Source organism: Aulonocara sp. 'chitande type north' Nkhata Bay, linkage group LG12 (assembly GCF_057382095.1).
Source record: "Aulonocara sp. 'chitande type north' Nkhata Bay isolate Kocher_YH1m ecotype deep benthic linkage group LG12, A_spYH_male_GT1.1, whole genome shotgun sequence".
NCBI classification, from domain to species: domain Eukaryota; kingdom Metazoa; phylum Chordata; class Actinopteri; order Cichliformes; family Cichlidae; genus Aulonocara; species Aulonocara sp. 'chitande type north' Nkhata Bay.
Genome location: NC_141355.1, coordinates 25,717,929 through 25,739,156, shown reverse-complemented (window position 1 = coordinate 25,739,156; position 21,228 = coordinate 25,717,929).

Below are 21,228 nucleotides of genomic sequence, written 5' to 3'. Positions count from 1 at the left end.
ACACCGGACCATCTGGTTGCCTGTGCTTTCTCACCGAAACTGACTTTGAAGTTAATTATTTCTGATGTCATGACAGCTTCAAGTGATGGTAGTGCCTTAATCACAGGCTGTCATATTATCCTCCAGGTACCAGAGGGGCTTTCCTGAGGGAGAGGTCATATTTATTCCTTTCACTGTTTGTTTTGCATTATTGTTTCGCTCCTGCAGCTGCACACATTGAGAGACAAGGCCTACAAGGTCCTCCCCTTCCTCTCCTGCCTCCCCACTTACAATGCCCAGCCCCTATCCTGTGTGTTCAAAACATCCCTAGAAGACTTTTTGCCAGCAGAAATTACCTCATCCATTATTTCCGGGCTTAGTAATTTAGCTCTAAACACTGACACAGATGACATCGACCTTAGACTGTATTTTGTAAACAGCTGGGGGGGGGATACAGTGTTTGTTGATAGAAAACACTGTGCCTGAATCAGATTAGGTTCAGAGCAGAGGAATCACTACCACTTAATCACTTAAGACTTTGACATATTCAATGTGAAACTGTAAAGCTAATGATGATAATGTTCCAGAGTGTTATATGTTTAGAGCAAAGATTTGGATTTTGATTAGCTCTTTACATTTTGATATTCAGAAATATCGCTCATGAGAGAAAAACATCCAGTGAGGAAGCTCTTTCCACATCCCGCCTTGATCTACGCCTTTTCGATTGTAGAAGTTAGGTTCAAGATAAGTAAGTTTCACACTATAATTCATAATTTTGCAGTAGTAGCATTGCTTAGGAGTTGACCAAAACAATAGTTAACATAACTACAAACAGAGTTTGTAAGATTGATAATATTCACTTTGCAGATGGGCTTTAGTGCAGGACTTTCAAGCGCTCTCTGTGTCAAAGAAAATTTGCAAAGTTGGAATTTCTTAAAGGGGTAAATGTCAGTGTGGTTGATATTTGGGATTATTATATAAAGGACTGTCTGCCCATGCACCTCAAATGCCATGTGCAGCCACTGGGCTTTTGGGGAAGATTTGAAATACAGTAAATACATATATTTTATATGCATATATATATATATATATATATATATATATATATATATATGTGTGTGTGTGTGTGTGTGTGTGTGTGTGTGTGTGTGCATTTGCATCTTTGACAGCCTGTTTCTTTGATCAATCAGCAGTCCAAAATGAAGCTGATATCTTATCTTACTGTTTTAGATGGCTGAAATAGGACATTTCCTTTAGCCACAAAAAATATCCCTAATTGAGCAGTACCCCACCTAGCTAAGTGTTGTCACATAAGCTCTCACTGGGAATGGTAACATAGCTAACAGAGGAAGTACAAAAATAATAGCAAATCACAACAAACATTTAGTAAACAATTTCTGTTATTATACTAAAGAATGTGTTAGCGGTGATAAACTAAAAATACAAATCCAGCTGACTTCCAGTGCTTTACTATTTCCTGTCAGATTAAATAGTCAGTACGGTATTGCAGCAAACTCTGGACCCAAACTGCAGTGTCCAGCTGAGTCTGACTCCAAAAGTAAGTTAGTCCCCAGTGACTCCCATGTTAAATTGCCTTACTAAGCAGCATACAGCCAGGTACAAAATACAGTTTGGGCCTTCTGGCATTGAAAATTAAAGTATGTTATTTTTATACTTGCTATTAATTAATGGGTATATGTGCATGTGTGTGTGGGTAGCATCTATTCAGTCTATGGATGAAGCTTGCTAATGTTAGCTGATAATTCTCCACCTTTCTTGTCCAAATATTGCAACTTCTGTCTAAAAAATTGAACCCAACATAGCAATGGGCTAAATGCTAACACTGAGGCTGAAAAATGCATCACAACGTCAGTCGGTCCGTCTTTTATCTACAGTCTATACGTCATGATAAGCTTTGTGTCTTTTTGTTTCCTTGTAACTAAAAATAGAATGCACAGTTTTATTTTTGGACAGGAAACCGAATAGTACTTTATTCACACAGTAGTTGAACTACATGTAGAGCATGGAGTCATTTCTAATAAAGTCTTTGAACAATACTTCTTCTTATAACAGGGCTTTGAATATACTGTTACCTTAAATATGTCGTACTACTAGTTGTAACTGTGCCACTTGAATGACATACTTTTCATGTCTCAGCTACTGAAATTCATTAAACGGGCACAAAGGTTATTTAACCAGAGTAGAATTTAACTCTGTTTGCCACATTTTAGAGATATTTTCATGTATTTCATATGACATGCATCACAGGATTTACTTTTCTGTTGCTGTGCTCTGCTGGATGTTCACATTAAAAATTCTGTTTGCAAGTTGAGATTGCTGAAAGTGCCAATGACATGAATTCCGGTTTACTACATAACCACGCACAGGTGGGTGAAAACTACGTATTCACACATGTGGGGCCACATTCACAGGGACATTCCTACACACGTGTGAAAAATCAGCATAAGCCTTTCAGAGGCTATGAAGTAACATTTTAAATATGCCAGAAATGTAGACAAGTAGCCTTTGACAAATTGGGGAAATGTGGGCATGCATTAATTTTCTTGAATGCCTTTTAAGTGAGCTGAAAGCACCCAGCATTAATCTTTAATGACTCTGATCAGGAAGTGGGCTGGCAGTGAGCTTCAGGTGTTTTACAGCATCCAGGGATTCTGATACTTCTTGATCTGAGTGATCCCAACTTTATTCACACCTTTTCATTTTCAGATGACCGAACTTTGAAGTTGAGGTGAGTGCTCCCCTGCAGGAGGAAGCTCTCTAGTTCTTGCATATTTGCCCTTTGGGAGATTCTTCCTCTGAAAGTGATATGAGGGAGGCTTCACCAACCACTCATGGAATCCCTGTGATGACTCACTAACCTTCCTTGGTCTCGAGCATATTATCCTCTCCTTTCTTTGCCTGTTCCGACTTTTCACTCCTCCTCTTTCCCTTTAGTCAGAAAGCCTTTCCTTCTTTTTATTTTCAGTGAGTCACAAGTAAATCCACGGATATAGATGCCCTGTGTGGGCAGATTGTGCCCCATGTGCTCGACTGCTGTTATTGCAACTGCAAGCCTCATCCAGCCATCTTTAGAGACTATGAAAAAGAAAGTTCCCCCACATTGTCCTCATTTCCACTGAAATATGCTTCGCATGAATTGTCTGCAATATGAAGTTATGTTGTTCTTCTGGTGTGTCAATAAACCAGTTATTGCTTTCCAAGTTGAATCACATACCAATGCAGAGATTTAATTCCTTAAACAACATATCCTGATCCCTGGAGTGCTACGGCTTAGTGTTACATTATAAAATCCGGGCTATGTTGCATAAGCTTACAGAAGAACTTCATATAAAATGTCTCAAATTGGATTTTCTTTTGATTTTTCTTGAACTACTTATGACTTTCCCAGACTGTTTAAACAGCCCCTTGCACACAAAGCACATATATTTCCCATTCACTCAAAAAAATGCACAGGCACACACCCATAATTAACACAGATGTGATTGGGATTTAATGTATGAAACAATGCATTACTTAATACTTCACACCCAATCCAGGATCACTGGGTCAAGGGTTTTAAGTGAGGAAAGGGTGGAACCCTCCGAGTGGAGGAGGTGTGAGTGGCATCCTCCTATAAAGGAAACACATGGAAGAGGTCCTGAAGAGGAAGCAAGTTTCCCCAGAGGGTAAAACAAAGGATATGGAGAGGAAGCCCAATTAATTATTGGAATGTGAGAGATCCATTTTCTTTTTTCTTGAAGTCAGCAAGATTTTAAACACAGCAGCTTTCTTTTATGAAGGATGTGCTTGAAGAGTACCTTGCAGTACACCCTTACTTAGATGCAAAAGATAAATATGAATAACACTTGAAGAGTAATTTGATTTCATTAGTCACCATTGTTGCTCATCACCTAATACTGCCAGTGATGGCTGGTTAATTGTGTACTTGTACTCAAATGTACTCAGCCATTGTGTTCTTTGCAAAGGAAGAACCACAAATGAAATATTTGTCTGCATTCTTGGTTTTTTTTTTAGTCCTGAGTGCTCGTCTCGAATGGCCCTGTTGTAATTTCTCACCTTTTGAAAACACTGATGTGGACAGATGAGAATCAGGAAGTGAAATAAACGTTATAATAAAAATTTCCACTGATGAACTTTTACATATAGTGATTTTTATTCTTTAAATATGCAATACATCACTCGTTAGCTTCATAGCATAAGTGCCTAAGTCATTGACTTAGTCAAATGACTTAGGCAATTATGCTATGAAGCTAACGATATGTCATATTGCAACCATAGAGAAAAAAATGTTAATTCAGTTTCAAATGTCTTTTATGCAGCGTTTTTCTTATACCGTGAGTAATCATGCATACTACTCAAGGACAGAATAATGTCAGTGTTAATTAACATCAAACCTCCTACTTACATTTTGCAATGGGACCTTTAAAATTATGTAAAGTTTCATGCATCTATTTTTTTAATGGGTTCCCTCCAAACCTTTATTTCTCCTCTCACACTCCAACTCAAACGGACTGCAGCCTAAATTTTCCCTCAGGTATGGGAGAGGATGTAAAGCCTGATGGATTAACAAGATGTCCAGAGTATTTTCCTGCCACCCCACCCTATAAATGTGCTGATAAGCTAAAATCCCCTGTGACCATGTAGGCCATGTGGGCCAAATGAGGACCAATATCAGTGCAAATACTAACTGTAATGGGATCTGATGCAACTAGGCAATGGATAAATAAAGAATTTAAGTGTTTGTCATTTTTGTGTTGGAGAGCTGTTTACTCCAATTTAACTACAAGGGAGGTTTTTCTTTAAAAGCCGGTGTTGATACACAGAGTGCAATGTCGTACTCTGTGAAAAACAAAATACAGTGCTGATTTCACAGGATCTCATTAGTGTTACTTTGAGCATTCTTTCAGACAATGTGTCTCTGGACCAGTATGTAATGAGGCTATTTTACAGCACTATAGTTGTGTAGTACATTTGTGTTACTGGTCTTCCCACCTCTACAGAGTTCCTCATAGCTTACAGTTGCTGTCCATGAAGAATTTATTTTGTACCATGAGTGAAGGGGGATTAATGATATAAAAGCAGTAAGCTACTTTCACAGCACAGTGTGTGTTTCCAGGGTGTACCCAGTTTTTCATCCAATGACACTTGATAGGCTCCACCCCACCTGCAACCATAAATTTGATGTGTGGTTAAGAAACTGGATGGATGGACATCTGTTTAATATAATTTTGCTTGAAGTACAAACCTTTTTGCAGTAATATTCTACTGTGCGTGGTAGTTGACCTTATAGTATTTGAAATGTCAATCAGTGCTACAAGACTTAAAAATAAGACTTCAATAAGTCACATTTGCAACTCCTAATATGACAGAGTCGTGATTAGCGTTAAAAATAAATATGACGGTGTTAATGTTTGCTAAAACACGCTCATCTTGCATAACGTCAATCCTGACCCGTGTTGACAAGTGTTACATTTCAGTTATTAAGGGAGTCTCTGCAGCTCTCATGGTGTAAAGTATCTGACACATTTTTAGATGTGTAGTTTTAACTCTCTGTGGTGTGGACCAAACTTTCAAAGTGATGAATTTAACTCTACTGGTGCTGAATGAACAATGCTGCAAATTTCCAGCTGATTTTTGCTCTTATCTTACAATAAACAAACAGATTGACACCCGGCTGCAGAATCAAGAATTCTGTGTCTGCATTTGGTACTTTTGCCTTTAAAGCCAAAAACGTGCATTTATGCTTGTGAAGGCTGCTCATTAGCATCAAATAGCCTATGTGATCTTTATGTGCTGAAAGAATGTGAGTGATTGCAAACCGTATGGTTAAAGGACTGGAAGACAAAAAGGGTTATCAAGAGTCAGTGCAAATGAGGTGTCTGAACAATTGTGTGATGTAGTTGTTGATGCCAAGCTAATATCAACATTCATTCTCCAGGAACTTTTTCAGCATGGAGACTTGAGGGCATCAGCTTCTCAGTAAGAACAAGGTCATTAGGTGTCTTCCCACGGTTGTAAAATTGCCCAGATTCTGTGCTATTGAGAAGAATCACGGTTTCATTTACATTTTCACGCTGCGAGAAATACTAAATACAAAAGTAATGATTCTGAGAACACATTCCCGGATAAATGAGAGATTTCTGGAAAGATCCTACAACATAATGCATTTTGTTTTATACTCACTGTTACATTACTCTAACTGCTAATATTCCTAGCGTTGGAGCTAGTTCAGAAGTACCTGTATTTTGCAATATTTTTGCAAGCTTTTTGCACACGTAGCGCTTACGTACAAGAAGCGATGCTGTCCTCAAAAGAAAAGCATACATGCGTTTGGCCTCATCCCATCATTCCTGGGGGTCATCTTCACATCTGAAAAGGGCATCCTGAGCACAGGCTGAGGGGAAGCACAAAGGAAGGGGATGTGTGTTTACTGTTGTGTTTTAGTGTGTGTGTGTTTTTGCCTGCAAAGCTCTTTAGTTCGCAATGCTGGGAACAGCTGCAAGCAGGACTTCCTGACCTGCACAGGAAACAAAATGGCGGAGAATGGGAGGCTTGGAACAATGCTGTGAAAGTCAGCCACCACCCAGGTTAGGGGGTGAGGTGCTTGTGAATCAGAAAGCAGAGAGGTGAACGGAGCACGTCCCTTCGCTGCTGCATAACCACGTGTTGGAACACCTATCGTCTAATAATCTAATAAGAGAATTCAAAGATGTCTGTTTCCATAGTTTGTACAACATAAACACACAGACTGGAACCATTTAGAGATATTTTTAGGGGGGAAAAATAAAAACACCACAAATGTTTAAAACATAAAATTAAGTGTAAATGTAATTTTATTATATTACTAAGGTATCATTAAAACACAGATAGTTAAAACCTTCATGCTTTTAAATTATTTTATGTTCAACATTACAGCACATTACAGTAAAGCTGCTCAGCAGTCAAACTAAGACCAAAATAATGAAACTGGTCCCACACACTTGCTAAAAATTTCCATTTACTGCCGCCGAGTGTCCGAGAATCCAGGCTATCTGCCAAAAAGACTTTTGTCATGAGCATTCTCACGTTTCAAAACTGATCAGAATAGCAAGGAAGGTGGAAGTTTACAGCCACGTACGTCTTTGTTTGCAGGATGTTTCACAGGCACTATATTTAGTGTCGTTGGGATATAACGATCTCCTTTGTGCCTGTTTTGTGTCTTTTGTGGATGACAAACCGGCTTTGACACTCTTCTGTGACTGTTCTCAAAAGACTGATATTAATAGCAACAGCAAACAAGTTGATGCACTTGAAAGCTGAATTCGGAGCATCATTAGATATCTTTAGTTCCAGCGGTGCATTACTAGGGCCGTACAGAGGAAGAGATGGAGGCAATACACGGTACAAGCTGGTGTACAGCTTGTACTGTAATACTGAACTATTATGTAATGTAACACTAAATGCTACTCCACCAGGGAGTTCCATCCTTTATTCCTTTTCCAATTTAACCACCTACGGTCTCCCGATAAAGCCACGGAAAATAGAGGTGTGATAAAAGCAGGATTCACACATTTCGAACACGTACGTGTAACTTCAAAGACTCCATTCTTCAGAGGTATCAATGAGCTAACGCTCGCCAGTTATAAAAAAAGAATTGTACAGCAAAATATATTCTTTGATAAGCACTTTGATTGAATTTCTCAGTTGTTAAAGTTTGGGGAGACTCTAAACTCGTGCATTTAGAGCTACTCTCCTGTGAGCCAGTGTTTCAATAAAGAAATCCCTTATCATTTCTTCTCACTAAGTTCCTTTTTTAACCATTTTTTTTGGCTCTTTTCTTCCTCTTTTACCAAATTTAGAACAGTGTCAAAAGTCTGACAAGTGAATAGAGATATTTAACAATCAGATATCTGCACTGCTTTTTCGTCACCCATCAGATTTCTTTGTGAAGCAGCACAAAAGGCAGCGACACTGTCTGCCTTGGCTGAGAACCCATGGGATAAAAAATTTCAGGTGAGGAAATAGTTATAGATATATATATATATTATCCTCTTATCACACTTTGCAGACGGCTTTTATATAAAGACACACAACTCTGGATACAGTTGAGTGCTCTTTAAATGACGGGTTTTCTGTTTGAAGATAGCATCAATTATTTCTACTTCCTTCAAAGTCAAATTCATTAATTTTTCAATTTAATTAGGCACCACAACTGATTCCTATCAGTATAACTGACAACATCAGAAGACGTTCTTACTTTTAGTGTGTGATAATGACAATCTTCTAAGTTTATTTTTAAGAAAAAGTCCTCCCACAGATTGGCTTTCATCCTTTAATCACAACTTAATAGAGAACCATGGCCAGATGGCTGGACATCAAAAGATATAGTCACTCAGAACTAATTGTTGACCTAAATTTAGGTCATAATGTTCTCTTCCAACTTCAACTTGCATATAGTACTGTGCAAAAGTATTGAACCGCCTCTAATATTTTTAGATTTTGTAGGAAAATGGGAAATAGGTACAGCAATTTACTGACGTGTATTAAAATACATAGAAACACAGAATACACATGACCACTTTTATTCTTTAACACAACCTGAACTCTTTTAGGTAAGCATTAAGTTTTTAGAAATAGTTCCCCAGGCTTCTCAAAGGACATCTAAAACTCTACTATGATCATTGTCATCTTAAGAAATGAAGCAACTGGAAATCAGATGGTATTGCATGGTGGATCAGAATCTGATGGTGCTTTTCTACAGCAATTTTGACAAGATCCCCCACACCACTGGCTAGATTATGACCCCAAACCATGACAGAGCTCCTGCTGGTTTTTACAGGTTGCTGTAGACTCTCACTATTGTACCTCTCTCCTGACGTCCTCCATACATATTGACAATGATTTGAACCAACAATTTCAAATGTTGATCATCAAAAAAAATTCTAATTTGTACTCAACACTCCTGTTGCCGCAGATTTTTACTCCAGTTCTTGTGTAATTTGGCATACCTCAGTATTTTCTCCCTGTCTTGTTTTCCTTCCTTGAGAATGCCTTTTTGACAGCAATGACTGTACAGTATACTGTACAGTAATGCCACTGTTTTGCACATGTCTCAACTCTGTATATTTTTATATATTTTATTTATTGTTTACTCTATTTAATTTGTAAAATATGTGTATACACACACACACACACACACACACACACGTAGAAAAATATTTAGTATACACATCCAGAAATGCATATACTATTATATATTGTACATATATTTATTAGTTTCAGATGTAGCCATTCTTGTATTTTGCTTGTTTACATTATTGTATTTTGCACAACTCTGTTGCTTGTGAAGCTCGCACACAAGAATTTCACTCACATGTACTGTACCAATGTACCTGCACATGTGATGTGACAATAAAAGTGATTTGATTTGATTTGATTTGATTTGACAGCTGAGGCCATTTCTAATGAGGTTTTCGTGAACAGTAGATAGATCAGCTGTGCCAGATGTCTCAGTTCCTATGTCAGATCTATATAGATAGCTCTGCCACTTCTTCACTTGTCCAGTTCCCTCACATTTTATTTTAAGGACACAGTGCACACCATAGGGCGATCGTGGCTCTAAGAGTTGGCAGTTTGTCTTGTAACCGGAAGGTTGCCGGTTCGAGCTCCGACTCGGACAGTCTCGGTTGATGTGTCCTTGGGCAAGACACTTCACCTACCGCCTACTGGCCAAGCCTAGCTTCTGTCAGTCTGCTGTGGCTACAACTATAGCTTGCCTCCACCAGTGTGAGAGTGAATGAATTGTAAAGTGCCTTGAGGGCCCCGAAAAGTGCTATATAAATGCAATCCTTTATTATTATAGACACACACCAAGACATAGTTGGATTTTGCAAAAGAAATGGGAACAAATGATGGAATATTATGTTAAGCATAAAGTACAAATAATGTTGCTATCATAGTCAACAAATCTTTTCTGTGCTAAACAATATCATCATCTTAGGATGTGCATTCATGTGCGTCTTCTTGGATAAAGAAACTATCGCAAGCAAAATATAACAAAAAGAAAAGTTATACTCTGTACAACCAAAAATGAAAGATTCAGAAAAAGCCCAAATAGTTCATTGTAAGTGCACAGCTTCTTTGTGGAGTTATCAGAAGAAACCTTTTTCCCATTCACACAGTAATTTTCTCCTTTGTTGTTACAAAAGAAGTGATTAATATGACTTTGAGAATTAAAGTAATCTAAAGCAGTAGCTCTCAAATTTCTAAAGGCTCGTTCCCCCTTCAAAAGTATTTGCTATTTTCAGGGTTGTATATGGCTTTCATAGATGTGAAAATTAGTCAAAGAGTAGTAGTTCAAACCATTTCACTTGTTCCCCTAATCGAAAAGCCAGCTGTGTCCTTAAGGCAAAAGACACAATTGTCTAATTAGTCTCTTTTTCGACAATCATTTGGGAACGATCGAGTAGGTGGCTAAACGCGACAGCAGACCATTGTAATAAAGAAACTGTAAAAATGTCTCTGTTAGGAGTGGGAGTTGTATGTGTGATATCTGAATGAAATTATACTCAAAGAAAGGAAAAGAAAAAAAGTTCAAAAACGTCCCAAGTTTTCAGCCTCAGCATCTTCTGTTAAGATAAGATAACCTTTATTAGTCCCACACGTGGGAAATTTGTTTTGTCACAGCAGGAAGTGGACAGTGCAAAAGTTATGAGGCAAAAATTAGAATACAATAAGAATAAATACAGTACAGTTCTCCTCCTTTCACAAACTGTTCTAGCGGTTGAATCTTGGGTTGCCATGGAGACAGAATCACCCACATGTCTCATCATGAGGATGCTCTTATCGATGACAACACAGCTGTTTCCTCTATCCTTCACATTTGGTACGTTGCTCATCACTTTGCATATTCTGCACAATACTCAAATTAAAGGATCGTTTAGAGCACGACATCCTGCTCACACTAAAAACCTTACCCACTGGTGAGAACTGGTGCTTAGTAATGTTCACGGCTACAGCTGAATCAATACTTGTATAGGGAGCATAAATATAAGAAAATAAACATTACACGAGCCTACTGCTGGATTTTGAGATTTGTGTTTTTTGAGATTGGAAATTCTCTCAAGCGTTTAATGCCCATCATTCTTACAAATATGGGCATTTCCATAACTGCTATTTAAAACAAGACTTTGAAAGAAGTGATCTCATATTAAAGTATGACGCAGGTTATGGATATATACAAACACCTCCACAACTGCGTCTGACTACAGAAAGAGAGGAAATTGCAGTGCCCACTCACTGTTACTCCGCCTTGAAGTGAGCTCTCACTACTCAGTGTTCCAGCATTTGCAAAAATGAAGAGAGCACACGCTGAACTGCCAAGCTTTTACTACTGGATTTATTCAACATTTGCAACCTCTAACACTGACTGTGCACTGATAAACAGTGTAGTAGGACGGATTTAAAGCACTGTTAAATTAGACTGCATTCATACATGATGTTTTAAGTTAAATCAAATCAGACAGTTAAAGATGAGCTCTGTGGTGTTCTGCTGTGGAGCTCAGCATGGGTGCAGAGATGGAGCTCTGCTAATACTCTCAGTTAATGCATGCCTCGAATTCCCAACCAAAGCATCACCTGAAAATATATAACAGATACCCAACAAACTGGAGAAGTCCGTGTACCAGCCCATGATGGCTGCATTAAAGTAGTGTCAGTGGGTACTTTAAGGGCTGATTTAATGAAAAATCTCTCAGTCTGTCAGTCTCAGTTGCTACCATCTGGTACAGTCCACTTAAGTGTGAATGAAATGCCAATTTTCACAAATTGTTTGATGCTGACTGAACTAATATAAGCAATAATGATAAGGTAAGGACAGCCATTAGCAAAGTCTGTGATCGTAATCACGCTATTTCTGACCACTTAAGGTTATTTTCAACTATGCTTTACATTTTTAATAATCTGAGCTGGTGTCGCATCTCAGGCACAGACAGCGATGTAAACGTACTACAGAGTATTCTTTCATTTTCAAAGACCCCTCTGCACCTATATGTACCAACTGCTGCTAATGTCCCCTTAATATAATCAAAATCCTCCTCAGAGACTGAAAGGGTTCATTTAAATTTAGACAAATGAATATTTCCAGAAGCATTTTCCTTTTTGCACATAAACCCATTTTGCATTTGTGGTTTGTGCAGACAAATTTGAGGTAGAGAAAAACAAGCCAAAGTCAAAATTTCAGTAAGACGAATTTGTTAATACATCTTTTAAAAAGAAAAAAAGTCCTGGATTTAGAAGGCTGAGTGTTGAGAGCTATGATACAGAGCAATATTTAGTAATAAACATGCTCAAATCTTGGGTGACCAAACACGTGTTGTTATGTTACAGCACCACTGACTCAGATTTGTGCCTAAAAATAAAACATCTAACGCTTCAGTACCAAAAAACAGAACTACTTGAGCCTAATAGGTCTTTGAATGTCCCAGTAAAAAACTGTTTTTTTTTAAAACATACTTTTCATGTAATGTGCAATAACATCCCTGAACAAATGACTCATTAAGTGGGACATAATAGATGTGCTAAAGGATTACAGTATGTTTATGGCATTTATAAAACATAATAATCTCCCAGTGAGTATGTTAAGATTTCCTTCATATCTTCCTAAAAGAGCATCTGACGGCACTAAAATAATGGTTGCACCAGTCTTGCAACAACAGTTACATTTGGACTATTCTAGCAAGCAAAAGCTGTTGATAGAGTTAAATTTAGTGCCCTGTAAACTGTTTGCTTGCATTTGTAGCCACTTCATGTCATATTATTTTACAATTATTAATGTGCGCAATCAGTATTACAGGATTTCATGGAAATTGCAAAATACTACAGGAAAGAAAGCAGCTTGTTTGTGTTACTGGTGAATAATATAAACGTTTGAAATGGCCGAGTACTACAGAAAATTTATTGATGCTATAGAACTTGCTCTGCAGCTGCTGACTGTTTAGTGAGCAGCATGTGGGAATAAATACTGCACTTCCAAACAAAGCTGTGTCATTGCACATGCTGGAGTTTTACATGATTCATGTTAAAATATCAACACAACACATAGTCAGTGCTCACACTCACTGTTGAAGCCTGAAGGATGGTGTTTGGGGCACAGAGGAAATGGAAAAGGCTAAAGCTGAGTCATGAGGAACACAAATCTGTCACATATTGCCACCTGGTGGTGCATAAATGTATTGCCTCACTTAAGTAAACAATGAATTACTACAGCGTTTTCTATAAAAGAACAGCTCATATATGATGTATGTATTTTTATAATTCTGAAAATACATGATTATGAACACATTTAATTTAACAAGTGTGCAGCCACTTTGAATTTAGATTTAAAAGACCATAATGTACAAACCCCACTTCCAAATAAATAGGTGTGTACAAATGTAAAGAAAAAGAAAAAGCAAGGATTTGCAAACTTCATAACCTCCAGTTGTCCTCAGTTCATTTTAAATGAGTTTTGGCCCAAAGAAGACAGTTACTTTTTGCATCAGTGTTCATAGCTGGACTGGCCATCGGGCATACCGGGCATTTGCCCGGTGGGCCGATGATTTTTTTTTTTTAATTTATCTATTTTTATAACAGTATAAACAATGAAAGGTGATGGATTGGCCAGATGCTGGCAAATGTGTAAAAATAACTCAGTTGTTTGGTGGTGGCTATGGCGGAGCTGCCACAAGAGGCCAGGGATGAGGAAAGGTGAGGCAGGAGGAGGAGAGACCCGAGGCGGCCGCCGGTCCGAGTGTCAGGTGAACTGAACTTCAGGTAAGAAGTTATGACCTGCAGTCTATCTGGGTCAGATATAAACCAAGTTTAGGTGGAGTTTATTTTCATTGTGCTGACTTTTTACCGTCACTTACAATAACTTGTACTGCGTACTAGCTAGCATGACGGAGTTTCTACAGCTGGGTGGGTGCTATGTTACTGATAGTGAACTTTATTTTATTCATAAGGTTAGTTAGTAGAGTTGCCAACCGTCCCCTAAAAAACGGAATTGTCCCGTATTCCGAGAAAATATTACGCGTTTCGTATTGAGGTGAAAAGGAACACAGTTTGTCCCGGACTTCAGCTACAATGGAAAAAGACACAAAGCTGGAGTTTTTCTCTGTCTTTATGCTGTCAGCTGTCTCTTCTTCTCTCATTCAATCATGAAACTGATCAATTGCTTGTTTATCGCCCACTTTGCACCACAGGAAACCAGCGGTTGTTGTGCTAAACAACAGCAGCATGTTCAAGCTTGATCAGCTGTTGTTAGAATCTATTTAATATTAACTTCTATTACTTTCTAGTATCAGCTGATGTTTGCTGGAGCCACAGCTGTAAAAGCTGCTGGTCATGATATCGGCTTGGATATGTGGTGAGAGGGAAACATGAAGATGAAACCAGGAGATGTCCTTACTGAATCATCAGAGCTGAACAGGTGATGGAGAAACGGGTTTACCTTTAGGTGACATGAATGAGTTGAAGGGAAGTTATGAACTGTTTCTGAGAGACAAATAACACCAGGATCCTTTTCTAAGTAGCTGACAGCTGGTAACTGTGCAGGGGCGGATCTAGCAAAGTTTTGCCAGGGGGCCAGGTAGGGCATTAACAGGGAGAGGGGGGCACAAAGAAATACTTTTCTTTCTTATTCTCATTTACAATCAGTGTTGGGGAGTAACGGATTACATGTACCGCCGTTACGTATTTAAAATACAAAATATGAGTAACTGTATTCCGTTACAGTTACCGTTTAAAAAGGTGGTATTCAGAATACAGTTACTTTGTTGAAATAAATGGATTACACTGCGGTACTTTCCTGTTTCATTTTGTCGCGGGTCAGGACTGTTTGGGTTTTGTTTGACAGCTACGTTCTTTTGTTCCAGGCGGCAGCATTACGGTTGCCATGGTTACAGGGCGACGCTCTCTCTCTCTCTCTGCGACTGTGTGTTTCCTGGGTGAGAGAGCGCCTTTTCGTTGTTGTAGTTGTTGTGCTAAGCTAACAGGCAGAATGCTACAAGCATAGCTCTAAAGAATGTAGCATCATGGGCAGTGTAGTCCGTGTTGCAGGGAGAATGGACTGCCATACACGTTATGGGTCTGTGAGCGCGAGGAGGGAGAAAAAGGGGAGTAGAAAGGTACGAGTTGTCATCGAGGAAAAACGGGAGCTGGAAGCATGTAAATATAATAATAACCACTGCAGCCAAGAAGAGTGCCTGACGAGCCCAGCTGTAAGTAAGCTATTAAGACTCGACTGTACACCGTGTTCGTGTTTTCCTCCGAAAACAATAAGTTCTGTTGGAGCAGCCTTTCAACGCCTCTCTCTGTCTCTCGCAAGAAAAGTTGACCCACACAACAAAGTAAAGCTATTTTTCGGCTACGAGCCGACAGGGACCCCGCCGTATTAGTCAGAGGTCCCTTTACTACAGTTTGGAGTCGCGGACCTTCAGTAATAGTAATAAATCACACAGCAATAATACATTCACGTTGTTGTAAAAAGCATGATAATATATTAAGTAATCCAAAGTATTCAGAATACGTTACTCTCATTGAGTAACGTAACGGAATACGTTACAGAATACATTTTGGGGCATGAATTCTGTATTCTGCAACGGAATACATTTTAAAGATAACCTTCCCAACACTGTTTACAATATCTAGCTTTTATTAAATAATTATCTGAATCTTACAACCAAAGTTTTTATCTGATGTACAACATATAGAAATCATACATACAAGACTGTACATCACTGTCACAACAGCGTTTGTTTTCATTCAAAGACTTTATGGTTTTTCCTATAATACCTGGTGGACCGGTCTCTAGTCAAAATGCCCGGGCTGATTTTTTGTCCCAGTCCAGCCCTGTCAGTGTTCATGTATGGCTTCTTCAGTTTTTACCGGCATTTGTGGAAGGCACAGGGAACTGTGTCCAAAGAGTGTGATTTCATGCAGTGATTTCCATGGCCGAATCATGCCTGTTTTTCATGCAGTGCTATTAGAACAACCATCCAGTATTAATTTTCTGTCCCGTTCTTGTCTCCACATTCACTGAAATGTTTGATATTATGTACTTTATGATGAGCTATCCAAAGCCTGTGCAATTTTATGCTGAGGATGATAATTCTGTCCCAGTTTGCAGATTGTTTTGTTTTGCTTCATTTGCAAGAAGGTGAACCAATGCTCATCTTTGCTTCCGAGAAAAACTTTTTTTTGGTACCCAGTAATGTTTCTGACTTGTTATGAATAAAATATGTGTTTCATAAATTTGCAAATTACTGTATTTGTTTTTTAATTGTAGGGTCTTTACCTTATAATATAAAGTACCTCGATGGTGATTTGTCTCCCTATACGGTAATTAAAATTGAATTGAACTGAATTTGCATTTTACACAGCATCCCATTTGGGATTGTAATCTGTGTACAATTAAAAGTATTGCATGCGCTGCATTTTCTACCTTTCATTAGTTTCAGTATGCAAAAAGAATATTGTTATTCTCATACAGTACGTTGCAAAAGTCTCGAGCCGAATAATTCAATAACAAAAGTTAAAAACAACACCTAACACAGTAGATGAACCAGTTTTGTGCCCACAAATAACACACACACACATTTTATCTTTAGGTACTTCAGGGCCTGAAAACACATAATTAGTTCCTATTTTCTTTGTTTAATCTATGAAAAATACCAAAGATAACTATTTTTATACTGTGTTTTTGGATCAATAGTTATGAACATAGAAAAGTACCATCTAGAAAGTGTGTAATTGGCAACAGCTTCATTTCTCAACATGACATTAACCCCAAACACACTCCCAATGTGGTAAAAGCATACCTAGATAGAAAAACACACAATTGAGCACTGTCAGTCATGGATTGTCCTCCTCTCATAGCTCAGGCAACAAAATTATTGAACCATTGTTGCATCATCAAAACATCAACAAGCCAACATCCAAAGAAGAGCTTTGGATGTCCTTCAAGAAGGCTAGAAAACTATTCCTGAAGACTTTATAAAGAAATGCCCAAATAAAATGTTTGGGCTTTGTGAAAGAATAAAGGTGGTCAAACCAAATATTGACTGTAAAGCTTTTTAGAATTGTACAAACTTAAAGTTATATGCATGCATGTTTGCACGTATTTTCAATTTTCCTAGCAATATATAAATAAATGAGAGGTGGCTTGACACTTTTGCACAGTAGTGATTTAATGGTCTTCTTGACAAAATTGAGGAGTCTGTTCCTGTCCTGCTACATTTGCAAAGAAGCATGGTTATCTAACACATCATACTGCGTTAGATAACCATGCAAATTAGATTACTATTTTTTTTAGTGCTTTAGGGTACAGAATCAAAAAATAATAATACTAAAATTTTTCAAGACTAACAGTTCATTCAGTGCAACATCCTCCAGTGACGTCTAAATATATGTGGTTGATGTTTTCAGATGGCCTGAAATATAATAGATAATTATGCGTTATTACAGTTACAATGTATTGAATAGCACATCAGTAGAGTGGGCATTTGCCGGGAAGCTGAAAAAACAGTGTAGGTTAGCGTCTGTGTTAATTAGCCACATCCGTTTTTACTCTGTAACAATGTACTGTGACCCTTTATCACCGCCTCCCCATAACCTACGTCAGAGGATAACTTGTTGACCTGACAGCTTCACTCATTGGGTAAGGGCCCACATCTTCCTGGCTACATTGTTGTTGTTTTAAAACTGGGCTTTCAAATAATTATGGCAATCATAAATTATCTACAGAGTAGAGAAGGAAGAAAGACATTTCACTCTGCTTTAATTATTTACTCTACTTAGTATGCACATCCAAACATGACCACCTGTGCAAAGAGAAACACAAAAAAGAAGAATCATCTGCCGGATACGATGACCTAAACCTTTTGGGGAGGTTATTCATTCATTTAAGATGTCAACTCAATGCAGTGTATGCATCAGTGGTTGTTTAACTTTTAGTGGTCTAAAGTAGCTTAGATAATTAGCAAATGTGGTGGCCTACAGAGAGATGGGTTTCTGAACTCTCCGAAAAAACAGTGACTCATCTGTTTGTAAAGTCCTCCAAACGAAGCCCACGCTGCCCTCTTCCTACGCCTTACTGGGGATTCTGTTTTGCAGACACAGAGGTGTTTACTTGCTACAATAAGTTTAAAACGCCCACCACTTGAAACTCACAAATCAGTGTTTATTAGTTAGATATTACGTCTGGTTTGCATCACAAGGTTAAGATGTGTTTATCCGAGTGTAGTCTTTGTATATATACTAACCACCTCCAATGAATACAAGGTTTTTGGTCAAACACAGCAACACCATTGCAATTCTGTGTCATCTAATTCAGTGCTGGCAACCATTACGAGCACAATCAAGCAGTTCGACCCTCTTCTACGTGTAATGTGGATTTTAATGTCACATCACTCCTGTGGAAACTCCACTTTTTTGTTTGTGCTCTGAATGGCCAAACGGGACAAGCGGAAACTGGAATATTAACTTTTTTAAATCCTTTTTTTGTTCTTGTTCTTTAAATCATACAGACACAAAACCCCTTCCCCAGCTTTTGACACAAAAAAATGTATTCACGTCCCCAGTCTAAGACAAATGTAGTGGTTGACATGGCAAAAGCGCACAGATAACTTTGTTATACTGCAGGAAGGCCCCTCACCTCTGCTCTGAATCTGACCCGACCAGGAAATAAGCCCCTTTATCTTTGACGTGCTGTGTACAAACATTTGAAGGCTTTAATAGCAAAAACTCAAGTTACAACTTTAAGAAACCTTGCTTACTGGCCTGTGAACCCAGTTCAAGAGCTTGAAATCCCTAAATAAATACAGAACCAACGACAACAATTGCCTGTTACCTTATAGATTGAAATCTGGATTCTCCAACATACACCACTCCTTGCCAAAACTGTCAGTTTGTTTTTATATGTGACTGCATGAACAAATAGGATAAGAGCTTTCACGACTCTTATCCCATTTCCCTCTTTTCCAAAAACAGGAAAAGAGGGAAGATTGTGTGGGGAGCTCAGTTTTGTGAACAAACTCCTATATATTGTATATAGTACATTTTATATTGTTTTAGTATTTCCTAAAAGTAATTCTCTGGTATGCAGAACTCTTGCCTTAAAGAGGTAGTTCACATTTTATGTCATACAGAAATAATTACAACAGCAATTCAAACAAAATTCACACTCTAGTATTTAGGCGAACAGACACGCCCAATACAACCTGCCGAAGTGAATTGAAATTTTGAGGTGAAATTGTTTGAACTTGGGAAAGGTTGTTAAGGCCAGATGGACTGGTCTGAGTATTTCAGTATCTGAACCCCAACAACTCTAGGGTTTACAGAGAAGAGTCTGAAAAATAAAATACCCAGTGAGTGGGTGAAAATGCCTTGTTGATACCAGAAATGTGGAGAAAATGGCTTGTCTACTTACAGCCGATAGGAAGGCAACCGTCAATCGAATAATCACACCTCAATCACTGGCATAGATGAATTGCAGCAGAAAGCCACAACAGCAGTCCGTCCTGAACAGGAAACTGAGGCTACAGTTCAAACAGACTCACCAAATTTGGACAACAGAAGGCTTAAAAAACATTGTCTGGTCTGATGAGTCTTGATTTCTGATCCAGCCTTGCTGATCATGTCCCTCTCTTTATGACCACAGCCTAATGTTCAGATGACTGTTTTCAGCAAGATAATCTACCATGTCACAAAGATCAAATAATCTTAAAGTTGTTTCTTGAACCTGTCACTGAGTTCATCTTAGTCAGATTGTCTCCACAGTCACTTGATCTCAAACCTATAGAGCACATTTGGCATGTAGCGGTGCAGAAGATCCATATCACGGTATGCAGCTAATAAATCTGCAGCGACTATTTGGCCAAAAATCTCAAGAGAAATGATTCCAGCACCTTCTTGAATCTGTAGTACTAAGGCAGCTTTAAAAGAAAAGGTGGGCGCAACACAGTGTTAGCAAAGTGTTGTTAATAAAGTGTCTTGTAAGTGTAACCAGTGTCAGTGCTGGGCATTGTACAGCCTGGAGGCCACATCCAGCCCATTGGTAGTCTCTTACCAGCCCACGTGATGTAAAAGGGAAATTAGCATTTAACCTCCTAAGACCCGAACTCTTCCACGGCATGCATTTTTAATTTCTCTTTGATATTTGGGCTGATTGGGCCAGATGAATGTAAAAACAAATAATTACCAGATTTTTTTTACCTTATTTTTGTTTTTAAGAAAAATAAGAGCCACATATGAGGATATTCGTTTAAAGTTTTGATAGAACGGTAGCAGTATAATGTCCTCGTACGTGGATATCAGGCCCTTGTAGAGCAAAATTGAGTATTTTGGTCTAAATAACCCAAAATGTGATGTTCACATATGTGGACGCCAGGTCCTAGGAGGTTAAACATAAATACACTATAACTATTAAATCACTGATCCAAATTGTTGAATTCAGGTTTTTCAGTTAATGCCATGGTCTCTGGTTTATGAAATCAAGCACCTAGGCATGCAGACTGAAGCTGCAAAAGGGTGAAAAGGGTGGGCTGACATCATATTCAACCCCATGGTTTAAAAATGGAATACATCATGCAGTTTGTCCCATTTTAGCCCCCAAACACTCCATAATGATCCCCATAAGAAAATGATTTACTGGTTTTTGTGATTTTGTGGGAAATCATTATACAAATGTATTGCTTTTGTTTTAAAGTTGCCGGCTATTATTTTTTAAATTTACATACAAGCAAATGCAGCGTCATGTTTGAGAGATGTGAGTTTGCCAGCGCCGAAAGATGCCAGCTCACACTAAACAAAGAAAGACCGATGCAGAATGTGGACTTTTTAACAAGACTTGGACTTGTAAGAATGCGTTTACTCAAATCAGAGGCAAAACCGCATGCTTAGTTTGTGGAGAGCTGATTGTGTGTGTAACGATTACAATCACATTCTCCATTATGAAAGTAAGCACACACCGACAAGCTCTTGACTGATGCAGAGTGCGGACAGACATCTGAACCTTTGCTAGCAAAGCTGCAAAAGCAGCAAGGACTTTTTACCAAGCTTTACACATCCAGGGATGGAACTTTCAAGACCAGTTTTGTGATTTCCCACAAAATTGTAAGTTTATCAAAGAATGTTTGGTGGCACTTAACTTTAAAGAAAAAGCAGACAGTTTAGTCTGTTTTCTCCTTGGCTCCAGATGAGAGCTCTGATGTT